At 38.0% G+C, this 18685-nt stretch overlaps 1 protein-coding gene across 2 annotated transcripts in view; it reads right to left on the bottom strand.

The window, feature by feature from the left end:
• Nrk (Neurospecific receptor kinase) overlaps nucleotides 1–17793 on the bottom strand; it is a 137447-nt gene extending 119654 nt beyond the window's left edge. The window contains exon 1 of one of the 2 annotated variants that reach the window (XM_067140717.2): nucleotides 17696–17793. The gene's annotated coding sequence lies outside the window, so the exon portion shown is untranslated. Of the gene's footprint in view, nucleotides 1–17567 lie in introns of both variants that reach the window. The other variant, XM_067140718.2, reaches the window with a different exon arrangement.
• Between the last annotated feature and the right edge of the window lie 892 nt (nucleotides 17794–18685).

Here is an 18685-nt window from a genome sequence, read left to right on the forward strand (position 1 = left end):
ATGGATAACTTTCCACTCTTGGGAGTTCAGAACAGGTATAAATCTTTGTCAATGATTGCTGTGGTGCTTTTGATGTCACAAAACTGTTCTAACATGCAGAGCGTGGAATTCCATCTTGTTGGGACATCAAGAATTAACTTCTTTACTTGAGTGCCTCCACTGTTTCTCTGGAAATTCAGTAATTATTCAGTTGCTTGAGAACTCCTTTACAAAAATTTCACTATTTTCATTTTCTTCAGGAGCCCATCGATTAGGTGGATAGTCTTTGTAACAATAATATTGAGCTGGTGAGCAAAACAGCCAAAATGTTTCCAGTGAAGGAGGTCTGTAATAGCTCTTGTGATGTTACCTGCATTATCATACATTGCAAGCATGATTTTATTTTCCAATTTGTATTCCTGAATAATCCTTTGTAATTCCTGTGATAAATGCCCACTTGTATGGCTTCCTTCTAAAACACAACATTCTAAGAGAACAGATTTTAGCTCAAAATTATTAGTCAAGAAATGAGCAGTAATGGCCAAAAAACTTTCATTGTTTATGGAAGCCCAACAATCAGTTGTAATACACACCTTCTTAACAGCTTCCATAATATTTTTTTATTCAAACACCGTTCATGTAACGAAGGTACCAAAGTTGTTGAAATCGTCTGTCGATTTGGTAGTACATGTCCTGGATTAAGTGCTGTGACAAATGCCTTTAAACCCTTGTTTTCAACTATTTGAAAAGGCTGAAGGTCATATATTACCATTTGAGCAAGTAGTTCATCCAGTTCCTTTTCTTTTTTTAAAGAGAAGGTCACTTTTCTTGGTATGTAAGTTGCCACTGAAGTTTGACATAACCATGGCAGAACCTGACAGACTTCTTGGATTTCTGTCGAAGCTGTGCTGGTTGACGGAGTAGGTACTGTTGAAACTGTGCTGGTTGATGGAGTGCGAGTAGCGACTGCTGGGCTTAATGACAGTGGCTGAATAAAAATAATGAAAAATAAGATTACCCATGCCATGGCATTATTGGTATGTAATTAGCCGCATTTAATTTAATGTAATATACATACATACATTCATTATCATTATAGACTGTTATGCCTTTCAGCGTTCAGTCTGCAAGCCTCTGAGAATTTACTAAACGTCGCCACAATCCTCGATTTGCAACTAGTGTTGTGGCCTCATTTAGTTCTATACCTCTTATCTTTAAATCGTTAGAAACCGAGTCTAACCATCGTCGTCTTGGTCTCCCTCTACTTCTCTTACCCTCCATAACAGTCCATTATTCTCCTAGGTAACCTATCCTCCTCCATTCGCCTTACATGACCCCACCACCGAAGCCGGTTTATGCGCACAGCTTCATCCATCGAGTTAATTCCTAAATTAGCCTTTATCTTCTCATTCCGAGTACCCTCCTGCCATTGTTCCCACCTGTTTGTACCAACAATCATTCTCGCTACTTTCATGTCTGTTACTTCTAACTTATGAATAAGATATCCCGAGTCCACCCAGCTTTTGCTCCCGTAAAGCAAAGTTGGTCTGAAAACAGACCGATGTAAAGATAGTTTCGTCTGGGAGCTGACTTCCTTCTTACAGAATACTGCTGATCGCAACTGCGAGCTCACTGCATTAGCTTTACTCCACCTTGATTCAATCTCACTTACTATATTACCATCCTGGGAGAACACACAACCTAAATACTTGAAATTATCGACCTGTTCTAGCTTTGTATCACCAATCTAACATTCGATTCTGTTGAATTTCTTACCTACTGACATCAATTTAGTCTTCGAGAGGCTAATTTTCATACCATACTCATTGCACCTATTTTCAAGTTCCAAGATATTAGACTGCAGGCTTTCGGCACAGTCTGCCATTAAGACCAAGTCGTCAGCATAGGCCAAACTGCTTACTACATTTCCACCTAACTGAATCCCTCCCTGCCATTTTATACCTTTCAGCAGATGATCCATGTAAACTACAAATAGCAAAGGTGAAAGATTACAGCCTTGTCTAACTCCTGTAAGTACCCTGAACCAAGAACTCTTTCTACCATCAATTCTCACTGAAGCCCAATTGTCAACATAAATGCCTTTGATTGATTTTAATAATCTACCTCTAATTCTATAGTCCCCCAGTATGGCGAACATCTTTTCCCTCGGTACCCTGTAGTATGCTTTCTCTAGATCTACGAAACAAACACAACTGCCTATTCCTCTCGTAGCATTTTTCAATTACCTGGCGCATACTGAAAATCTGATCCTGACAGCCTCTCTGTGGTCTGAAACCACACTGGTTTTCATCCAACTTCCTCTCAACGACTGATCGCACTCTCCCTTCCAGGATGCCAGTGAATACTTTGCCTGGTATACTATGAGATCCCTCAATAGTTGTTGCAATCCTTCCTGTTCCCTTGCTTATAGATAGGTGCAATTACTGCTTTTGTCCAATCTGAAAGTACCTTACCAACACTCCACGCTAATTTTACTACTCTATGAAGCCATTTCATCCCTGCCTTCCCACTATACTTCACCATTTCAGGTCTAATTTCATCTATTCCTGCAGACTTATGACAATGGAGTTTATTTACTATCCTTTCCACTTCCTCAAGCATAATTTCACCAACATCCTTTTCCTCCTCCCCATGAGCTTGGCTGTTTGCAACACCACCATGATGATTTCCTTTTACATTGAGAAGATGTTCAAAATATTCCCTCCACCTCTCCAGTGATTCCCTGGGATCTATTATGAGTTCACCTGAATTACTCAAAACACTGTTCATTTCCTTTTTCCCTCCCTTCCTAAGATTCTTTATTACTGTCCAGAAAGGTTTCCCTGCTGCTTGACCTAGCCTTTCCAGGTTATTACCAAAATCTTCCCATGACTTCTTTTTGGATTTAACAACTATTTGTTTCGCTCTGTTTCTTTCATCTACGTACCAGTCCCTGTCTGCCTTGGCCCTTGTTTGGAGCCATTTCTGATAAGCCTTCTTTTTACGTTTACAGGCTGCTCTCACTTCATCATTCCACCAAGATGTTCGCCTTTTCCCATCTTTACACACAGTTGTTCCTAGGCATTCCCTTGCTGTTTCTATTACAGCATCCCTGTATGCCACCCATTCACTTTCTATATCCTGAAGCTGCTTACTGTCTACTGTTCGAAACTTCTCACTAATCATATCCATGTACTTCTGTCTAATTTCCTCGTCCTGGAGACTTTCTACCCTTATTCATTTGCAGACAGATTTCACTTTCTCTACCCTAGGCCTAGAGATACTTAGTTCACTACAGATCAGATAGTGGTCTGTATCATCGAAAAAACCGCGAAAAACTTGTACATTCCTAACAGATTTCCTGAATTCAAAGTCTGTTAAGATATAGTCTATTATGGATCTGGTACCCTTAGCCTCCCATGTGTAGCGGTGAATAGCCTTATGCTTGAAGAATGTATTCGTAACAGCTAAACCCATACTAGCACAGAAGTCCAGCAAACGCTTCCCATTCCCATTAGCTTCCATATCTTCCCCACATACCAATCACCCTTTCGTATTCTTCAGTTCTATTTCCAAATCTTGCATTGAAATTGCCCATTAGCACTATTCTATCCTTGCTGTTGACCTTGACCACGATGTCACTCAATGCTTCATAAAACTTGTCAACTTCATCCTCATCTGCACCCTCACATGGTGAATACACGGGCACAATTCTTGTCCTAATTCCTCCCACTGACAAATCTACCCACATCATTCGCTCATTTACGTGCCTAACAGAAACTATGTTGCGTGCAATGATATTCCTGATAAAGAGCCCTACCCCAGACTCTGCCCTTCCCTTTCTAACACCCGTCAAGTATATAATCTCCTATCTCTTCCTCATTATCTCCCCTTACCCGAATATCACTTACTCCTAGCACATCCAGATGCATCCTCTTTACTGACTCAGCCAGTTCTACTTTCTTTCTTCCATAAGCCCCACTAATATTGATAGCTCCCCATCAAATTCCATTTCGTTCGCCAAGTTGTTTCCAAGGAGTCCCTCGCCTGTCAAATGGGAGTGGGACTCCATTACTCCCATAGGTCCGAGGCTTGCTTAAAGTGTTCTGAGCTCTGTAAATTCATGAAGCAGGATGCTGCCCTACTTGCACATAGTCCAAGTGAGGATCTCTCCTCTAACGGGTTATGGACCACCGGTGAATTATATAGTCCTAGCCGCCTGAGCACAAGGAGGGCCACGACTCAGAATATGTCCGAGATGCCCACTCCCATTCCATAGCAACTGGTATCCCGACTCTCGGGACCACTTACTAGGCCACTCAGCCGTTGCCCATGGTTCACGAACTAGGACGTGACTACAGTAACCCACAAACATGAACAGTAAGACAGTTTCTGGCTGCAGATATTACAGTTGGCATATTCATTGTCAATAGAAGAGAAAAAAACTCCACACAGGACTATTACATTGTCTCTTACTAAACATATTTATGTATTAATCTATTTATTATTATTAATCTACCTATCTCTGTATTATATTTATCTATTATAAATAATTAATTAAATTATTCACTACACGATGCACTTGTGAGTAAAATAGCACTTATTTACTGAAAGAGCAACCACATAAAACAGGAATGGAAATGGTGATTCCCTTGATCTGTGAGGCAACTGCCGGATTTTCCCGGCTGTTACAATTTTTTTTTAACTCAATGTGAAATAAATTTAACATTAACGAAAAGTTATTTAATAGAGTTCCTATTCTATAAATATATTTATAAACCATAGGTTTCAGTACTTAAGTAAAAACAATCGAACGTACTACCCTATTCTCATTTTAAAATGCCGCCTTGTTTTCTGTTTTTAAAAAGTACAATCGCGCTATCTCTCAGGTAAACCTCTGAAACAGAAGTTCACTTTACTCAAGTAGTTGGTGGTTATAACCTAGGTAGCGCTGGTAGACCTGTGAATGTGATTCAAGTCGCAAGTACACGACGTAAACGATATTTTGTCACAGATACTTCCGCCACAGCGTATCTGATATATCGGTGACAGAAAAATATTGGTGACAAAGTAGCAGGCTGTGGTTTATCGACCATCTCTACTTACATCTGATCTGTTTTCTAAAGGGACATTACAATACTAACGTTATTTGGTACACGTTTCGCTCGCTGTATCGAGCATCATCAGCCATCTTTTATACGATTGTCTAAAGGTTACGTCATTCATTAAGTCCTATTTACAATAAATTTGCACATTAAAAATGTTTTACACAATAAAATGTAGTCACACTTTAAGAGTAAAACAAGAAAAATTGACAATTAAATGTCTCATTAATGGACTAGATGTTAATTACATAATACTGATAAAATTTTGCCACTACTTAAAAAGTAAACAAGAGAATTTGACAATTAAAATGTATCATTAATGGACTAGACGTTAATAACATAATATTGATGTCCAAGTCATAGTTAATATGCCAATTAAATTGGAAGATTTGGCTAATTATCGTTTGATTCTTGATTTTTCCAAACACTGTCAGTGTATTTATCGAAGTTTCAATGTTCATACAAAAATAGTAAAAGTTAAAAGGTTAAACTTGCTGTATTTTTCCGTTGTTTTCGTTAGTTGAGATCTACGCCATTATTAAGGGATGGTTCATTGGATGTTCATACTTGTAGTCATCACAATCTTCAATTGATTTGAGTCAGCCTGTATTTACTGGTCAATTTGTTATTAAGCTTGGTTTAAAGGGACGTCAAAATTATTACATAGACGTGATGTGTTTTATACTGCAACGTTAAGGATGAATGTGTCCCTCCGTTTCATGCTTTTTTGTTTAGTTTCGCTTGTTGCAGTACTAAGACTATTTGTCGTCATGTTTTTAATTCTAGTGTTATAAAAAAAAGGCGCGATAATATATGTATACCAAGAAGTTCGAAATCTGTTTAAGAGACTTGAGGAGAATGGAAGTATTAATTCTGTTAATATAATGAAATAATTTTTATGGCCAATATCTTTCCTATATTGATCTGTGCGGAGCAGAATCATTTATGAGGATAAGCAACAACACCATTACCTGGCCCAAAACTGAAACATCAACTGAACAAATCAATGAAACACTTGAGCAAAACCAGCAATAATCTTGGATGAATTGTTTGTTGAAGTGTTTGCCAAGCAAATTGATCATCGAATTTCGACAACTGGAAAACCAAGAAATAAAAATGTGAAGAAAATTGTCTTCAACTGTTCTGATATGTCAAGGATTAAAATATTTCTGTATCTAACCTGTGTAATTGGCAAGAACATGTTCCTATCTATCTGGCTCTTCAGTTTCTGTTGAAAAGATGTTTTCAATGAATAATGTATGATCTGAAGACCGGGACAGAATGACAGTTTCAACAATTAAATGTCATATGCTATGTAAATTAAACACTGAACTTGGCTACAGTGAATTTTATAACAAAATTAAGAATGAAAAGACATTTCTAACAAAAATCCACGCCAGTAAAAAACATGCTTTCATTCAATTATACAACTAGGTTACAGCAGTAAATGTGTTAATTCTACAATAAAGTACATATATAATTGGTAATTACATATGATTATACTCATTCTGTATCCAAATACACAATGCCTATCAGTTTAAAAAAGGAAAATAACATTACATCATATAAAATAACTTGAATTAATAAGTTATTTTAAATTTAAAAACCGAACCTAAAGCTTGCTGATGATTTAACTCTCCAGAGTTATTTCTACAATGTGTCCTGGTTTGCAAAAAAAAAAAAAAAATATATGGTAAGCCTAATCATGAGTTAAAGGGAATGGGAGTTCCATGCTCAAACAGATGCTCATAAATCAAACATTTCTCCTACGTATCAATAAATACCATCTAGCATGGTGTAAAGAGTGATGCCACGGCACAGCGAGCTACTGTAAATGCATATTTCAGTGATAAATCATTGTAAATGTTGTGTCGATGTGAGGATTCGGTGTGGTGAATATCTGGGGAACAATTCCTATATTGGTATTGTCAACAGTGAAATTGAGGAATTTTTACAAAAAAATCTTGTCGCTTTTTGTTTTTTTATCTGTTTGCTGGTGAACTTGCAACATGTAAAATGGTCTGTTTTCCAGAGATGTGTGGGATCATCATTCCATTAACATTTGAATTCTACTATCCTGCCAAAAAAAATTTTTTTTTGCTAGTGGCTTTACATCACACCGACACAGATAGGTCTTATGGCGACGATGGGATAGGGAAGACCTAGGAGTTGGAAGGAAGCAGCCATGGCCTTAAGGTACAGCCCCAGCATTTGCCTAGTGTGAAAATGGGAAACCACGGAAAACCATCTTCAGGGCTGTCAACAGTGGGGTTCGAACCCACCATCTCCTGGATGCAAGCTCACAGCCGCGCGCCCCTAACCGCCCGGCTAACTTGCCCGGTACCCACCAAAAGTATACAAACACATACTCAAACTTAATCATATAATTCCGCTTAACACATTTCTTAGTAATGAATATTGATACAGGGTAGAACCAACCTTCGCCTTTATGATAGCTCTAATTCCATAGGGAGGCTTTCTACAGGTGTCTAAATGTCTTTGGTGGAGTGACAGTCCAATCTTCCAGGAAAGCTGTAGTAAAATGAGATTAAGATGGGTCGTTGGGGCCTGGAATAAAGTCAGTATTCTATTTCATCCCACCGAAGTAATGCCAGATACAGGTTAGGGAGCTATGCTGACCAGTATATTTCCAGAGCCTTACTGTCCACAACTCATTCTTGCACAGAAGTTACTTTATGGGATGATGTCACTGACAACGTTCATCAACGAACTGGTCTTCTGTGATAGCCAGCATGAAAATAAGAAATATCTTTGATACCTACTACATTTAGATTTCTGTATGGTATTATGAACTGTCCAGGACTCGTTCTTCAGATCCACATACTTTTTTAAATTTCCAAGCTACTCAGTCTCTCCAGAGAAGTTTTAGGTCTACCACGTAGTTGTCCATTTAGGGCTCGATGTATTAAGCTCTTATTGCACAAAATGTGGCCAAACCACTTGAAATGTCTGCTTTGGATTATAGTATATAGTTCATAACAGAGTTCTAATATGAATATTGCAAATCCCCCAGATGTTCCTGTCATTAAAAGAGCTTACATCTTGGGCAGGACTTCACTGTCAAAAGTAATTAAAGCTTGACAGGTGGTCCTGTTCATTATTCAGTTTTCTGTACAACAGAGAACCATTGCAAAAACTGTATTGTAAACCCTATAGAGCATCTACCCACTACGAGTATTGTGCTTTCTTTCACAAGTTCACAGCTACCAGTACCTGAAATACGTTCTGAAGAAATGGGTTAATATTAAACATAATCAAAGTGAACTAATAAGGATTTGACGCATTACTTCTTGACAGATGTCGACGACACAACACTTCCTTCTCAGGTGTATTCTATGCCACGCACAAATCATCTGATGTAACAGATATACTGCAACAAGAGTTAGTTTTTAATAGCCTGTGCATAATAAGAATATCTTAAAGATTTTAATCTCCCCATTAGTATTAGTAATCTTACGAGGGGCAGTAAACAATATTTATTTATTTAATAATTTATTGTGACAATATAATAATATAATAAACATTTATTAATAATAAATAGTTAGACCTTTCAGGTGTTCTACTTATGTCCAACTCCTTGGCTGAATGGTCAGCGTTGAGACCTTTGGTTCAAAGGGTCCCGGGTTCGAATCCCGCCCAGGTTGGGGTTGAATCGTGTCTGATTAATTCTTCTGGCTGGGGGACTGGGTGTTTGTCCCCAACACTCTTCTCTTCATATTCAGAAAACATGCCACACTACCAACCACCACAGAAATAAACACTAGTAATCACATCCCTCAATATGAAGGTGGCAACAGGAAGGGCATCCAGCCACAAAACATAGTCAAATCCACATGCGACACAGTTCGCATTAGCGACCCCGCAAGTGTGGGAAAATTGGTAGAAGAAGAAGTCGTTCTAATTACCATGTAATCCTTCACTCGGTCGCCAGTGGTTTGATTCCTTCAGTATCGATGTCTCTATCACAGTCATTTTCAGATCAACTTTCTTCCAACTGAATTATAAAAGGCCTAATTTCTTCTGAAAAAGTCATGATTAAAATTTTCTACATCTTTTGTTTTGTATATTGTGTTATTCATTCCTACATAACATTTCATATGAGCTCAATGGGTTCAGTTCACAGTGATATAGAGGTTGGCAAAGCATTTCATGTCCCTGCTCTTTTTGTCTATTTTATAGGCATCACATTTCCATTTGATGGTATTAACGAAATTCACAAATTCCACAAAATGCTCCTTAAGTACGTAGTCTTCATAACGGACACCTCTGGACATAAATATTTCTTGCATGCTTTGCCATTTCAATGATTTTGTTCATTACCTTCCCCATCCATTTTGTTGTGTGCATTGCTGGTATTCTTTTTACACAGGAATAACTTATAATTCCTAACTTTGCATTGTCCACAAATCCACTCTCATTACCTGCATGGATTTAAAAAAAAAAAAAAAATCAGGGCCCATGATCTGTTACTGCCCTTAGGCCTGAAAAAAAAAGCCTGCTTTGTTGACTTAACTCTACTGTCTTGCCGGTGCCTTCCAATACATTGTTGCTCTCCTTCAGATCTTCAGTCCATAGACTGGTTTGATGCAACTCTCCATGCCACCCTGTACTGTGCTAACCTTTTCATTTTTACGTAACTACCACATCCTACATCTCCTCTAATCTGTTATTCATATTCATGCCTTGATCTACCCCTACAGTTTTTATTGTCTACACTCCCCTCAGAAAATAGCTGAACAAGTCCTCGATGTGTCCTATCATTCCCTCTCTTCTTCTGGTCAAATTTTGCCAAATCATTCTCCTCTCATCAATTTGATTCATTACCTCTTCATTTGTGATTCGATCAACCCATCTTACCTTCAGTATTCTTCTGTAAGACCAATGTCAAAAGCTTCTATTCCCTTTGTTTCTGAGCTAGGTACTGCCCATGTTTCACTTCCATACAATTCCACACTCTAGACGAAAGTCTTCAAAAATATCTTTCTAATTCCTACATCAATGTTCGAAGTGAGCAAATTTATTATTTATTTTTTTCTTATGAAAGGCCTTCCTTGCATGTGCTAGTCTGCATTTTATGTACTCTTTACTTCTGCCATCATTAGTTAATATACTACAAACGTACAATATTAATTTACTTCCCTTAAGACTTTATTTCCTAATCTAATATTTCCTGCATCAGCCAACTTTGCTCAACTCCACCCCATCACTTTTGTTTTTGATTAATTTATTTTCATTTTGTACTCCACCTCCAGGACTGTATCCATACCGTTCAAGCAATTTCTCCAGATCTTCTGCAGACTCAAACAAAACAATATCATCAGCAAATCTAATGAGGTTTGATTTCTTTTACCACCTGTTCTATGTAAAAATTGAAAAGGAGAGGGAACAAACTGCAGCCTTGCCCCACTCCTTTGTGGACTGCTTCATTTTTCATAGTCCTTGATTCTTATCACAGCAGACATATTTCTACAGACTGTGGATAATCCTTTCTCGGTATCACATCACAATCACCTTTAAATCTCAAATAGCTTGGTGGAATCAACATATCGAATGCCTTTCCTAGATCTACGGAATGCCATACACATGGCCTTGCCCTTCTTAATTCGACCCTCAAGTTCATGATGATGACGAATGCTATTTAAAGAGGCCTAACAACTAGGTCATCGGCCCCTAATGGTACGAGGTGAACGAAATGAAAATTAAAACTTCAAAAAGCATCCACTGGATAGAATCTAAAATGGATGATGATGAAAAAATGATTGTGAAACAAATCAATCCGTGGATTCACTATGTCTTCATTACTGGGATGATACTCATTATCTAAAGGGATACAGAATCCAGGTCAACGGCCCCTCATAATGGTACTAATCACTGGTAAAGCAAAACTATGATGTTCCTTCCTATAGTGGTATTAATCACAGGTAACGTAGACTCATGGTGTTTCTCACATGGTGGTATCAATCAAAGGTAATGTAGACCCATGGTGTGGCACCACTCACAGGTAACACAAACCTACGGTGTTGCACAGATAAGGGTACTACTCACAAGCAACGCAGACCTGTGGAGTTCCTCACATAGTGGGACTAATCATGGGCACTGGTATTCCCCTAGTGTTCCTCACTTAGTGGAACCAATCACAGGCCACGTATACTCATGGTGTTGCCCACATAGTGGTACTGATCATAGGCAATGAAGACCCACAGTGTATCACACATTTTGGCAACGCCCACAGGCAATACAAACCCATGGTGTTCCTCACATAACGGTACTACTACTCTCAGGCAACAAAGACCCATGGTTTTACTCACAGTTGTACTAATCACGGGCACTAGCCAAACCCATGGTGTTTCTCACTTAGTGGCGCTAGTCACAGACAACGTAGACTCATGGTGTTTCTCATAAGGTGGTACTACTCACAGGCAACGCAGACCCATTCTGGACACAGTGGAACCGACCAGTGGAATACACGTGATGACCATTATCACAAACAACACCCAGACCCGTAGGGTTTCTCGCATAATGATAGTGCTCCTATGTAACGTAGATCCATGGTTTTCCTTGCAAGGCGATACTAGTCGCAAGTAACGTTGACCCATGGTGTTCCGCACGTAATGGTACTAATCATAAGTATTCTTATGGTTCTAATTTCATCATCTCTTGTCGCCCCTTTTAATCACCTCTTATGAAAGGCAGGGGATACCGTGAGTGTATTCTTCGTCTGCATCCCCGACCCACAGGGGAGTCCTCTACATTCAGATGAAGTCAGGAAAGCTTCACATGTTCCAACATTTCTTCTGAAGCAAAACTGACCATCTCACAAATCAGCTGCAACATGTTTTTCCATTCTTCTGTAAATGTGTTAGAATTCTGCAAGCATGAGATACTAAACTATTAGTGTGCTATTTTCACACTTGACAGCACCTGCTTTCTTGCAAAGAGGTATGACAACACTGTCTAAAATCTGATGGCATTCTCCTCTATCATACATTTTACACACTAAATGAAACAGCCTTATCTTGCCGGTTTCTCCTAAACCAGACAGTAATTCTGACGATATGTCATCAATTTCAGGTACTTTGTTCCTATTTAGATCTCTCAAAGCTCCATCAAATTCTTATCTCAAAATTGGGTCTTCCATATCATCAGCATCAATAGCCTCTTCTTGTTCCAGAACCTTATCATCCACTTCTTTCCCCTGATACATTATCCCGCGGTTACCCCGGTTTTGTCTAAATAAACAATATTCTTCGCCCCTCGAAATTTCTTTACTTGATGAAAATATTTATGGTGCCAAGCAACTATATAGTCTCTTTCCAACATAAGAACTTCGTTGTCCTACTTTTCGTAAATGAAACCAAGATCTTTTAGAGGGGGCACAAAATGCACTTAACCGAGCTCGATAGCTGCAGTCGCTTAAGTGCGGCCAGTGTCCAGTATTCGGGAGATAGTAGGTTCGAATCCCACTGTCGGCAGCCCTGAAGATGGTTTTCCGTGGTTTCCCATTTTCACACCAGGCAAATGCTGGGGCTGTACCTTAATTAAGGCCACGGCCGCTTCCTTCCCAGTCCTAGCCCTTCCCCGTCCCATCGTCGCCAAAAGACATATCTGTGTCGGTGCGAAGTAAAGCCAAAGGGGAAAAAAAAAATGCACTTATTTTTAAATTCAGAGGGTTGGGGTCACAATTCAAGAACATTAACACCGGCAATAATGTCTGTGGTTGATTTCTTAAAAAGAAATCATGCACCTTATAGCCCTTTCAACACTCACTAAATTTCACTAATTTTCACTTTTCTTGCCTATTTCCTATAAGGTGTCACCAGGGGCCACAAGCTGATTCACTGTGAAGTTGCGGGTGATGTTATTCTGTATAGAGTAATAAATAAGTTACAAGATTGTGAGCAACTGCAAAATGACCTTGGTAATTTTGTGAGATGGACAGCAGGCAATGGTATGATGATAAACGGGGTTAAAAGTCAAGTTGAGAGTTTCATAAATAGAAAAAGTCCTCTCAGTTTTAATTACTGCGTTAATGGGGTGAAAGTTCTTTATGGGGATCACTGTAAGTACCTAGGTGTTAATATAAGGAAAGATCTTCTTTGGGGTAATCGCATAAATGGGATTGTAAATAAAGGTTACAGAACTCTGCACCTGGTTATGAGGTTGTTTAAGGAGTAGTAAGTTTGTAAAGGAGAGGGCATGAAAGTCTCTGGTACGACCCCAAACAGAGTATGGCAGTGGCAAATACTGAGGGCTATGAAGGCTATTGGTGAAGCCCAAACCTCAACTGAGGAAGGATGGAATTCTAAACCACATAATAATGTAAGCATGACACACTGTTCCATTTACAAAACTTGAAAGCAGTGAGAAAAAACATCATACGTATTTCTGAGAGCAAGGCATCGAGGACTCTCGTCCCCCTCCCCTCGACCCACCTCATGTGGCTTGCTGATGTATGTCCGATAGGTGCTGGGACCGGGATGATAGCTGTGCTACGCTTTGTTCCGTCAGCTCGCCACTGCTAACTATCAACCATGCGTTACTCATCGCACTTCCTCACCTCATACTTCTGACATATAGATAGCAGAGCGCTGGTATTTCACTCCCGTTTACTTCTACATCCTTATACGGCTGCTGTTATTGGAGTGATACAGTTTTCTTTTTGTAGGTAGATATGCTAAAATGAAATGCATTCTTTCAGGCTTAGTGTTCTCTGTTTTTGGTTGGAATCGAACCTGTGACCATGGGTCGGACACCACCACTGATCTCCAGAGGAATGATGGGTACAATCACTGTAAAATTCAACATGTTTATTTAATAATAATAATAATAATAATAATAATAATAATAATAATAATAATAGTCTAATAATAGTGCATGGTATCTATATAGGCTTGGTGGTGACCTAATGAGGATAAATGAATGGCAAAGACATCATAAACACCCAGTCCCCAAGCCAGGGGAATTAACAGTATGAGGGGGTTGAATCTGAAAATTGAACCAGGGGTACTGGACCAAAGGAAAGCATTCTATCCAATAAGCCACAAAGCCGGACTTTAATTTGCTAAACCTTAGGCTACCACCTCCACTGATCAGGTGTTGAGTATTGGCAGTGGCAGAGGCCAGGGCAATAGCATGTGAAGCAGCCTTGACAACACAGCAGGCTTCTCCATTGCCTATTGGCTGCAGCTCAAAACGCTGAAGGCTTGATGTTGACTAAAGCAACAATCGAATAGGGAAAACCTAAGTCTAGTTGTAGCCCAAGTTTTGATCCCAGCATACATCAATGGAGTATGATTCCAGGGTATGGGAACCTCACCCGGATTACTTGATTTAAGAAATGGAAAAATTCCAAAGAAAAGCTGCTCTATTTATTCTGGGTGATTTCCAACAAGAGTAGCGTTACAAAAATGTTGCAAAGTTTGGACTGGGAAGACTTGGGAGAAGAAGATGAGCTGCTCGATTAAGTGGTATGTTCTGAGCTGTCAGTGGAGAGATGGCGTGGAATGACATTAGTAGACGAATAAGTCTGAGTGGTGTCTTTAAAAGTAGGAAAGATCACAATATGAAGATAAAGTTGGAATTCAAGAGGACAAACTGGGGCAGATATTCATTTATAGGAACAGGAGTTAGGAATTGGTATAACTTACCAAAGGAGATGTTAAATAAATTTCCAATTTCTTTGAAATCATTTAAGTAAAGACTAGGAAAACAACAGGTAGGGAATCTGACACTTGGACGACTGCCCTAAAAAATGCAGATCAGTAGTGATTGATTGAACACTAATGATCTGGATGTACCTTTATCAACAGCCATTTCTTTAGCATTCCAACTCACGATTTTGCTGGGATTCCTACTCTTTAAATAACTGAAAATGTTTACAACTATTGTCCCCTTTTTACTTCTCAATATTTTGCCACTTTTTTTTTGTTTCACCAAAACAACAGCCATTTCATTTTGATGAAACACAAAATAAAATACACATACAAACAACAGTAACACCAATGTCAGACAGCACTTCATAACTTATGCTATCAGGGGAACTGAATAGACGATCGTACACCACAGGACATGGCTCTTCTTTCCAAAGTGGTAAACCTGAAACTTTTAAAATAACTAAGACTAATAAAGTGTTGTTTTATTACAATAGGACAAGTAACAATGTAGGGATGTTTCCATAACAAGTAAAAGCCTGTAAGACCCATTGTCTTTTCTCAACACTGGATACACTAAGATTTCATGTTTATAAACAATTAGGTTGAACTAGTGTCTAATGAATAGCAAAATAATCTATATTTGCAACTGTGCTTCTTGACTCTATTTATATTTCTTCTAAAATGTTTAAATTAATTTTATTTTCAAAAGTTAAGATTACCAGTAGGTACCAATATTAATGTATACTTTATTTCTGTCACAAATAAAATTTTCTATCATAAGTTAGGTCATTTTCTTGATTTTCATAGCCTACCTGACATTTGACATTACATGGTTTTATTAGCCATAAATAATAAAGTTAAAAAATAGATGTCTTGATACCGAACAGAACAAAGTATTAAAATAATAATTCATAAATTTGCATGAGTATTCAATAATTCTGAAGCATATTTCCACCTTTGTTTAGATTTCTTTACAAACCTGTAAAATTTAAAAAAACCTATCAAATCATTAAAAAGATGTGCATCATTCCACTAAAGATGAATGTGTGATCGGATTGGTAGGGAACTGAATTATTGAAAGAATTATGCTAACAAGGATTTATACTACAACCAGATAACACACACTTGTCTACAAAAAATTAACTTCTGTCATTGTGACAACTAATTGGCAGGTGATCACTACGAAGCTACATTTTTAAATCATTCTCAGCTATTTCTACATTACGACTCACCACTTCACAGAATACACAATGAAACTAGATTTTGGCTGCAACATCTGAAATTATGTCCATCACCTAAGGCACACAATTTATGCATTATCAAAAGTTTAAAATTTGATAGGCCTATATTAAGTAGTAAGTAAGTTAGTATTAATCATTACATCAAGTTGTTACAGTCCTTGCCATCATAACAGGGGCACAGCCAGTAGGGTTACTGGGGGTTATAACACCCACCCATCCACCCACATGGAATTTTTACAAAGAGAAAATCAACAGAAATTCTCAATAAACTATAAACTAAACAAACACAGACATAACTGTAAAAGCGACAGATCTGTTGAATCTATTTTCTAAGAAGCCTCGAAAAATGGATTTTAGATTGTAAACTGAAAATAAAATTCACTGTAAAACTATTGACCTTGATCGTATTGTTCTGTATTTTAATATAAGATTTTGTAGTGTACTTCAATCTGAATATCAACATAATTCACTTGTATCAGTGGTCTTATATAGACAAGTCATGCATGCGAGCACCGTACATGCACCTTCATTATGTTTTATCGGCATTTTGTAACTATACCCTCCTCCCCCTCAGTTGATCCTGGCAATGCTAATGCATCATAACATTAATTTCTAAGTGTTAACGTATTCTATTATCATGACCATCATCATGAATATAATTAGCATAAAGTGTACTGTAAGTGGAAGCTTGTTCTCTCTTCTACACTTATCTTTAATATACAAGACATATACTTCATATCATTTCCTCAAAAATCCAGCAAACTCTACATAAATAACACTCACATCACTAACCACACTTCCAATTCATGAAGTTCCCAAATGTATTCCCTACATACACAGTGTGGTGGAATTGTTTACAAAGAAAGCCTACCATATCATACCAATCACATGGTAGGTGAACATGCTGGCCTTAAATTTGGTCCAGAATAGTCTACAAATTGATATGATGTTCAAGAGAGGTAACTGACTACAGATTAGTGTTTTAAGGGGAAATAAAGTTCAAAGACAATCTCCATTTCGGAGTGATGTACAGTACATCCTCTGACCATTTGAACAGCTCTATGCACGATAATAAAATAGGCCTACCTTAGAACAATTCTGTAAATAGTACTTATCAAAAACAGTAAAGCAGACAATAGATAAACTGTTCTGATAGAATAGACCATTTGTGATACACACATAAAAAAACCCACCCAAAAGTGGAAGTGAATACACTGGCCTAAACATTTAGCCTAAATTTCTTCCGAAAATTACCAAAGAGTATGCCTCTTCCAAAAATACACACATATATATATGTAATTCAGTATAAGTATGTAATAATATGTAATAGGTAATAAATCCCACGAAGGTTACCATGAACGTAAGTAAACTCTCAGTATACACTAAATTGTAACAAATGCATATAGCGCATTCACTTCCACCACAAACCTAATATAAAAATATTATCCATTAGGCACTTCCTCAGCAGCTTCACATTCAACACAATCCGCTTCTATTGTTCATCAATTTCAACCCGCAAAAATCAGTCCCATGTTTCAACAGAATATAACAAACAATACATCACTTACACAAAGCAAAATAGCAGCAGTCCAAATATGTGATTCTACATCTCTTTCTAACGTCCAGCGTCCAAATAACTGAATACAATAATAGAAACTAGACAAATGACATTTCAGAGCTATAACAATCCACTCACCGAGAATAATCATCCCACTAAGAGCACCATAACCTATAACAAATGAATAGATGTCACTCTTGACATATCGAACGGCAATTTATACAACTAAACATTCCCCATGTTTACTAAGTAATACCAACCCAGTTACTAAGCGAAACTAAATAACTGCTGTAGGGTTATTCTATGAAAACTTTTGCCGCTAGATGGCATAAGTGTACTACTCGGACTATAATGAGAATGTTTTTCAATACATGTAGTACGTGATTAGGCCTAGGTTATGCATAGTAAAGTTATGAATGAGAATATGGATGATGCCAATACTGCCGTATTTAATATTTATCCGAACATAGATAAAATGAATATGATCACTTTAAAAGAAGAGTTCAGGAAGCGAGGAGGGAGAGTTGGTGGTAATAAACAAGAGCCTTGTCAAAGGTACGATAGAGATGTTTTACACGCTGTCTGCTCGAAAGTATTTTAAATAATAAATACAGGGATATCATCAGTACCGTACACACTGGTACTACAATTATCTATGAATGTTTGTTTTTTTAGATTGTGGGCTTATATGAAAATGGGAATACATCGGACAACGGAGACGCCATCAGAAAATAGGGTTACCAGTAGGCCTATATTTCCAAGTGACATGAACTTTAAAGATTTATCAATCTCCTTTCTGCCTCATGTGAAATTATCACATATTCACTTGATGGACTACTTCGTTTTCAGAAAACCCGTGATCGATGGAGCTCCAGTGAAGAATTATAAGTCGTTATGTGATGCCGGATATAATTTATTTAATGAAAAGTTCATTAAAATCAGTAAGTGTGTGTTTGAGAGTGATAGGGTATTGGTACTGTCTTCTGTGAGATCACAATTCACCAAAAACAAAGAGTGCACCGTGAAGTTGATACCAGATCGCTGTGGTTCTGGCATTTTAGCAGCAAGTTGTGAGTGTGTAGCAGGTATTGGACCCAAAGCCTGTTGTAAGCATACTGCTGCCCTTTG

This window comes from Anabrus simplex, chromosome 2 (genome assembly GCF_040414725.1).
Source record: "Anabrus simplex isolate iqAnaSimp1 chromosome 2, ASM4041472v1, whole genome shotgun sequence".
In the NCBI taxonomy this organism is placed as follows: Eukaryota; Metazoa; Arthropoda; class Insecta; order Orthoptera; family Tettigoniidae; genus Anabrus; species Anabrus simplex.